Here is a 9,177-nt window from a genome sequence, read left to right on the forward strand (position 1 = left end):
TTACTCGTGTAAGTGTTTGGTAAAAATGACCCCAAAATATCATTTCAATAAAAAAAATGTATTTTTCAAAATAATGATTTAATAAAAGTAATTTGTTTAAAATACTTATTTCTCCTAAAAATATATTGCAAAGTAATTATCAATCATACTTTTTATTTAATTTTCAATAAAAGTATTCATCATAATAAATAAATTAGTTTACTTATTTCTATCAAATTATAACTTTTTTATTTTATATAATTAATTAGTAAAATTTAAAAAATAAAAAGTCATTAAATTTCATTTTATAATTTTGAATTTGGACGAAACAGCCCCTAAAATTTGAAATCTTGACGTTATAAAATGACGAAAAAAGGGCGTGAAAAATCTTTGTTCTCTTGTCCATGCATGCCCCTATAGAATCTTCATTACTTTTTATTTCTTAAATTTTCTTTTTCTTTTTCTTTTTCTTTTACGTCTTGGAAAAAAAAAACAAAAACTGGTAGCAGAAAATTTAAAGCTTCTAAACCATGTTTTAGATATGTTTTATTATTCTTAGGTTAAAAATAGAGGAAGCTTCGTCTATTTACATGATAATCAATTAAGTGAAATTAGAAAAAAAAAAAACAAGAAAAAATGAGTTTTAAGGAGTATTTAGAACCTTTTATATTATATTGTATTTAAGAAATTTATAAAAATAGAAAAATGATGGGTTGATGTGTCAACTTAGGGATCGTTTGTTTACCTCTTAATAGTTCCATTAAGAGGCAACCTTTGAATCGTTAATAGGTGAATCTTATTTAACAAAAGAAGTATGTCTCTTAATGGTTCTAAAATCCTCTGAATGATTTTGAATCTTGGGTCTCCCTTAACCATTCAGCGCCCTAATTTCATTGTAAACAATTATCCAACAATTATATTTCATTTTGCACTATATCATGAAAATCTATTAATCATTCCGACCACTTAATCATTCTGGACAAAACCATTCAGCAACTACCAAACAACCCATTAATCTTAACCATTCCGTCTTTTCACTCATTATAGAAATTTACCCTTCTTTAACGATTGTGTTTTCGAGTTTGAGAATAAAAGAAAATAAAATGAAGAATGGAAGAGAAAAAAAATATTTTTTATTTGTATCTTGAGATGGAAGGGAAAAACAACAAAAGAAGAGGAAATATGTCATTTTTATAAAATATCATTATTTATTTTTAACGGATTGTAATTGATGAGTATATGTGTTACTTTATACATATTTATATTTCTATTATTTATTTTTTAACGGATTGTAATTGATGAGTGTATGTGTTATTTTATACATATTTATATTTCCGTTATTTATTTTTTAACATTGTTCTTATGTTCTTTATTTTTCTTTACTTATTTAAAAGCTAGTAAACGCGATCACATAAAAGCATTATAGTTTGTAAGAGAAAAAAATTCGGATCAAGTTCACAAAATATATATATATATATATATATATATATATATATATCTCTTTTAAATCGAACTATTGGGATTGATATGGCTAATATAGTTTGTCGGTGGTATGTCATTGTCCTTTTTATGTGATAGTTGATACTTCATAATCCATGTAAAACATGGGTAAATAAATAACATGTTTCACATGTATTAAGATGTTATACAGACTATCTAATAAGAGAATCACAAAGAGATTCCCGATTGGAGTTTGTGTACCCCTAAAAGACTTGATAGAAAGACAAGCAAGTGCTTTCAAATTGAAATGTATCTTGAAATTTGGGTAAAAAGTGATTACCGGTAACAGAACCAGATCGGGGATTAAACTTGGGATCTGTCTTATATTTGGATAAAGTTACCCTACCCTTTTGTCAATTGAACTACACATTGAAGACAAATTGTTAAGAAACTAAAACCAAAAAACTTACTCTAATTTTATTGAACAAATACAGAATACAAAGAATATAAACTCTATTTACAACATACACATCAAAGAAACTAATCAGCTACTCTAATGAAGAAGAAGAAGAAGAGAAAGCTAAATCAGCTACTGGTATGAAGAACCAGAAAGAAAACTTTGAGAGAGATCTAAAAAAATAATTCTAATTATGAAAATATATAGAAATATAATTATAGAATTGTTACTCCAATAAACATTTCGTTTGTTTGTAATCATCAAAACAGATACATAGAAATTATAGAAATGTGGTACACATGCACCAACAAAGCTTTTTAAAAATAAATCTTATAAACTTAAAAAGATACCTTTTCCATCATCATGATTATGTGTATAGATCGGATTGCTTCAAGATGTCATAAGTTGCTTGTTAAAGCAAATATGCATTATATGTAAAGGCGACTCATTAAATTGTAATAGTTATCAATGCGGACAATCCACTTTGTTCATTCGGATGTCCACATTGAAATCTTCCTTCACACAACAATATTTTTAAACGATCAACTTCTAAACAAGTCAACGCAGATGTCTACCTGATGCATAATGCAGACGCCCACATAACTCCAAAATTTTGAAATCTTTATCTATGGCTATGGTTTTATCTCTGGCTTTAAAAAAAAGTCTTGGAGCATTCAAAGCAAAAATCTCTTGGGTAAAAGAACAAGAATTCAAAGATCCAAACATTCTTTAATCATCCAAGTATTGCATTGATGACACAAGAGTAATTACCATTAAACATCCACCATCTTGTGAGTGTATCTTTTTAGACTGAGTAATTCACATTGTTCTCTAGTAAAAGCAATAAAAGACTACAATCATTTGTACCACGGTTTCTGTTCTACCACAAAGAACACCTATTAGTGGATCGGTGTCTTGAGAAGGGTCTCAGAAGTGGATAGACAAGTTGGTGAACCACTCTAAACAACGTGTTGGTATAACATTCTCTACTTTACTTTTATGTTGTATTTATCTTATGTTTGATAGTGTAAAAGAGAAGTTTCTCTATTGTGGTTTTTTGTTGAAAATTGCAAAAAAAAAAAAAAAAATCATTTACAACCTTTACCCCTAAGGTTGTTCTACATCACAATTTCCCAAACGAAATATATTTATCGTATAAGCAACATCTTTCTAAAACCCACCACTTCTATGATGAAAACTTCACATATACACCACCCTTTTGGATATGAAACCAAAATCCAATATTCACTTAGAACATAAATACCTATTAGCATTTAAATACCAAAACATGGATAAAACTCCATTATCCAAAACACCAAAATATAGATAAAACTTAATATCCAAAACGACAACTCATGGACAACACTCCTCCAATGCAAAACCTATTGGTGACTGGGGAGATCCGTTCCTGTCGATTATGGTGAACACAAAGTAAGTCTTACATCGACGTTATTGAGTAGCACCTCAATATTCAGTTGACCCTAGTGCCTACTCATTTGAGTTTCACCTCAAGACTCATCTCCTTAGTGCTTATCCCTTCTAGTAGCACCTTAAGGCTCATAGGTCTTAATGCCTACTCTTTAGAGTTTTTTTTTTATCGCCAGAAACTCACTTCGTTTGGAAACTCACTTTGTTTGCCCTCCAACCATTCACAACCCTTTCAAACTTGGGTTAGTATCAACAAGTATATAGAACTCGTAATGTACAACTTGAACATGCTAAATAACTCCATAGGTATTCACCTCTCATAAACATCATGTTTATAAATTGACCGACATCATGAATACCATACTATTTAGCACACATATAAAACATGATCAATACGATTAAACAACGCCAAGACTCTACATACGCCAAATACGACTGACCATATGTCCATGGATCCATTGTAATACAACTCCAAATTACATGACCCAATTTGAATGATCAACACACTAAATAAATATGCAATGTACACAAAACACGTTCAATTATCACCATCAACCATCTTTGTGGAACAAAGTCCTAAAACACATTTGAACCAATTTCAAACCAACAATGCCCCTCCAACTTACTTGACTACTCAATGGAAGTCAACATAAGTCAATCGAACACATTTTACTTCATATTTATGCAATTTCATTTATCAAAATAGGAATATATCCTAAAACTCTTATTTATTTGAGCCAACCTTCAAAATATCACCCTAAGTGATTTGTAATCCAAATGTCTCAAAACCCAAATATAACCATCTATAGAACCATTTTCAAGGTTTTATGAAATCAAATGTACCAAGGATGCTAGCATACCAAATGATCCAAACATTTGAGAAAATCACAAGGAACACGTTTGAAAGTTCAAAATAGACTTTTTTAACATGTACATAGTTTTCACAAAATAACTTGAAACTCGCTTTGATAGGTTAAGTTAAACTTAGATTCCAAACCCGAAGATTTAGCTTCCAAAATGAAGGCTTCGGATCCAACAAACAAAAAAAAAGTCCTCTAAGAACTTCCTCCAAATCTCAGCCCAAGTTAGAGGTGCATCAAAATCAGGCACAATATTAGATCCACAACTAAATCCTATCTAGATTAAAACACCTAAAAAGCTTACCTCTTCAAAATCTTGAAATCAAGCACCATAAAAATTCAATCTCTAAGATAATCTTACATTTGCTTCAAAAACCTTCCAAGATATGCCCCCAATAAGCCAAAATCGCCAAGAGAGGAAAAGGAGGGGGAGGTGGTAGGAGAGAAATGAGAAAACCTTAAAACCAACCCGCACCACAAATGTGGGTTTTCGCGTTGCTAAACCCGCTTGAAAATCGCCTTTACCTGAATTCGTGGGTAAATAGGTCGTAATGCGGGTTGTCACGCGGTTAAACTCACATGCTAACCCGCATTGACCATTATTTTGACTCCCAATTACCTCTTTCCTAGGACTTAACATAGAATCCACCCCATATCATTTTCCAATGATGTAACTTGATACAAAATTCATTTTAAGGTTAAAATATTAGACGAAATACAATGCAACATAAATGTCCAAAATTTCGGGTGTTAATCCTAATCGTTCTTGTTTCTGTTTTGAAAAACCCTAATCATCCGACTTGGATGTTTCTGCTTGAAAAAAATAGTCATATGAACCCTAATTTGGGTTTATGAACACCTTGTGAACAACATCTTCACTAGTTTGGAATATGACCACTTGTGAACAACTGAACACCATGAATTTACCTATTTAGAACTTGTGAACATTGAGGCTAATTTTGGTACATGGGATAGGATAGGATTGAAAAAGACTCATTGTCTCACGTTTGGCACGACATTGAACAGGACAAGAACTCACTGTCCCATGTTTATTATGACATGGACAGAGACAAAAATTGGACAAGGTAGGACAGTGTCAGACAAAAAGGATTTTTCTTGTTAGACGGAACAAGATGATACAATAATGAGACATAAACTAAAATATTACTAACCTACCCTCGATAGATATAAAACCTTACTATGATATTTGTTTCAATGGTCATCACATCACTGCTACCTCCACCACATCCACCACCACCACTATCGGCCACCACCACCACTGCCCACCACCAATGCTACCTCTACCACATCGCCCACAACTACCTCCTCTATCATTGTCAACCGCCACTACCACCACTATCCACCATCTTCACGTCCTCTACAACCACCATCGTCCACTAATCACCAATGCTTTTACCTCTACAACCATTGTTGTTGCAACAATCTTCACCGTGTCTTCGTCAACTGATAAGGATATTCCGAACCGAATAAATATAATTTATCCTTTGTATGAATCAGATTTTTTTGACCTAGCATCAATTATACAAAAATTTCATTCAAATTTGGTAATATTTTGTATGTATTTGTGTTGAAAATCGTGTAAACATGCTTATAAATTAAATTAATTAATTATTTACTTTATTTGTGTTAGCTATAACTATTATATGATATATAAAATTATCAAATAACTTTTGGGGGCAACTTGTCTAGTTCTGTCATGTCCAGTCTTAGTCGTACCAAACACCAGACAAACACTTGTTCTGTCCAGTCTTGTCTTGTCCATTCCTATCCAGTCTGTCCAATCTTGTACTGTCCAATCCTGTCCAGTTCTATTTTGTCTTATCCAGTCTAATCATGTTTACGTACCAAACACTATCTTAATGAACCATCGTGAATCATTCCATATTTATTTTCAATTTTGGTACACAATAACATTCATAAAAATTACAAATTCGAAAAATGAGATTCATACATATCATGTTTTAAAACATTTATAAATCATATTCATTTAAATATTACAGGGTGAAGATTACCAAAATCTGTTTGAAATCCACATTTAAATAACCAACCACTTCTGATCAAATATAACTTCAGTAAACAAAACTGCAAGTTATCAAAACAATCTTACCACATAAGAAGATTAACCACTCAGGTTCCCACATACATCTGAAATACAACTCTCAAGCTCACAAGTCACAACTGATTTAGAGCTTATGGTCTCAATCCCCATGGTTATAGAAGATTAAGAATAAATAACAACTACCAGAGTTATTGGTTATTATAAAAAAAAAATTAATTTAAATTTAAGTAAGAACAGATAAAATAATAACCAACGACCCTCCGGGTTTTATTTCAAATCACTAGTCTTTGAAATACTCATAATATGTTACCTCAAAATCATTTGAAATCACGACAATTAATGCCTCTGGCTATAAGCCGTTTTCCCCTTCTCAATAACATTAATGTTATCATTTCAATATGAACAATGTTTCTAAGTCATCAAGTCACAGAGAAATGTTGAATTAGAATTATTGTATCTTATGGATATAATAACAAGAGTTACAATAATTAACACAACCACAAATGTCACTTTTATATCCATATGTACACCTCTCATTGATATGTAACCCTTATCCCATGGTACAACTCTCCTTGATATGTCACCCTTGTTTCCTCATCAAAACATAGTTTCATATCAGAACAGACTTATGTCACACATGTCTTGAAGAAACATTTAAAACATAGTTTCATATCAGAACAGACTTTTGTCACCACATCTGGAAGAAACATTCAAAACAGGGTTTCATACCAAAACAAACTTATGTCACACATGTCCTGAAGAAACATTTAAAACATAGTTTCATACCAGAACAAACTTTTGTCACCACGTCTAGAAGACTCATTCAAAACAAGTTTTCATACCATAACAGACTTATGTCACCACATCTAGAAGAAACATTTGATAAACTCAAAACACGGTTTCATACCAGAACATACTTACATCACCAAGTCTGGAAGAAACCTAGTTCCATATCAGAACAGACTTACGTCACCACGTCTGGAAGAAACATAGTTCCATACCAGAACAGACTTACGTCACCACGTCTGGGAGGAACATTTCTCAAATCATTATTTCTTTCAAAATAGACTTACGTCACCACGTCTTGAAAGAAAACATTAGTATCTTTTCTCGATTCACAAATCTCATTTAAAAGATACAAAATACCCTTTTCATAATATAAAACAATTTAAAATTGTTTAAACAACATTTGTGAAATACCATCATTAAATAACATAAGTTCTAGGCAAAATCCACTTCATCGGCCAATACTATGGCCAATGAACCCTTCTCATCGGTCAACCCTATCTAAACAACACTATCTAGACAACCCTATCCGGAAAACAATTAAAACGGTTAAACATACTTATCGATTACACCCTGTCCGAATACACCCTCATCAGACAACACTATCCGGATACAGTTTTCATTGGTCAACACTTAGCAACATAATTAAACGGTTTAAAGCTTTATCTGATGAGCATCCTCACCAGACAAGGGTTATCCGATAACCAATCCAAACCGGTCAACACTTAAGAATATTAAACATTAAATCCATATAATACAGTGAATGATGAGTAACTAACCAGACAATACAATGTTCAGTGAAGAGTCCTTATTGGACAAGGTTGTGTCCGATAAGAGACCTCATCAGTCAACACTTAAAGTCACCACACTCTTCACCAGACAAAGCTTAGCTGGTGAGGAGCCCTCATCGGACACTAATATGTCCGATTACAAGCTCTCATTGGGCAATGAATGCATCAAGAATACAAACTCAAAATTCATACAACAGTATAATTTATACAGAAACAGTAATAAAAATAGGTTCAAAGATGTTTTTGTATGTAGTAAAACTCACCTTAGATTTGAATTTTGATAGGAGAAGAAAGCAATAGATAAAATCAGCTTCTACTTGATCCCCAACTTCAGTTTCCAATTATGGTAAGTAACTCACAATTTTTTTTTCACTCGATTCTTTGCTTTCCAAAAATGGCAGAAATCTTTACCTTCCCCAACTTAAACCCTTTTTATACCCTTTCCAAAAAGGGAAGCGGTTGAAGAATATGCATATATATTTTCTTTTATAACACTCCCATGCATACACACACATGCACAACCATATGTATGCAACTATGCATACCACTTTTATGCATATAAAACATGCATATTACTCGATATATAAATCATCCATGCATGCATATTTAAAAGCCATGCATACATATACACTTTCATGCATATTGACATAAAACATGCATACACATAGACATATGCATATTTTCTCACCACCATTTCATGCATGAAAATATACATATACTCACATATTAATTTCATGTAAGGATATATTCACATGATCAATTATAACAATTAATCAAATATTCATGTGATCACATAATCAGGTAATCACATAACAATTACCTCAAGTGTAGAACCAGGACCCAGTTATCACATAATTACTTATGCTTAAAGCTAAGAATGATTGATTTATTCAAAAGTCAAGATTGAGGGCAGGTGTTGAAACATATTATATTTCGGCAATCTTGACTATTGTGCTTTCTTTGTCACGTTTATTATTGATAAGGACTAAAATTGTCAAAGTTTGAAAGACAAAGATGTTAAAGAACATTGGAGGACCGCACCTCACTTTTTGGAGAAGATGAAAAGTACCAGAGCATGACCTCCATTTCTTTAGGGTTTCTTTTGTAAAATTCTAAAAAAACATATACTTTTTTTCTCTCGATGTGCATATTTATCACATACTAAAAATCAAGTAAAAAACCATGTTCGGTTAAGTAATCTATAAAAGTCATTGTCTAGGGAAAACGTGACACATTGTTATAACCGGGTTTCACATAACTTGGGTTGAGGTAATTTATACGTGCTTATTATGTGGATTACATGAAATATGCATATATGTGAAAAGGTGTCATGACATATATGATTTATACATGTAT

The sequence above is a fragment of the Cynara cardunculus genome (genome assembly GCF_001531365.2).
Source record: "Cynara cardunculus var. scolymus isolate 2C chromosome LG 12, CcrdV1, whole genome shotgun sequence".
NCBI lineage: Eukaryota > Viridiplantae > Streptophyta > Magnoliopsida > Asterales > Asteraceae > Cynara > Cynara cardunculus.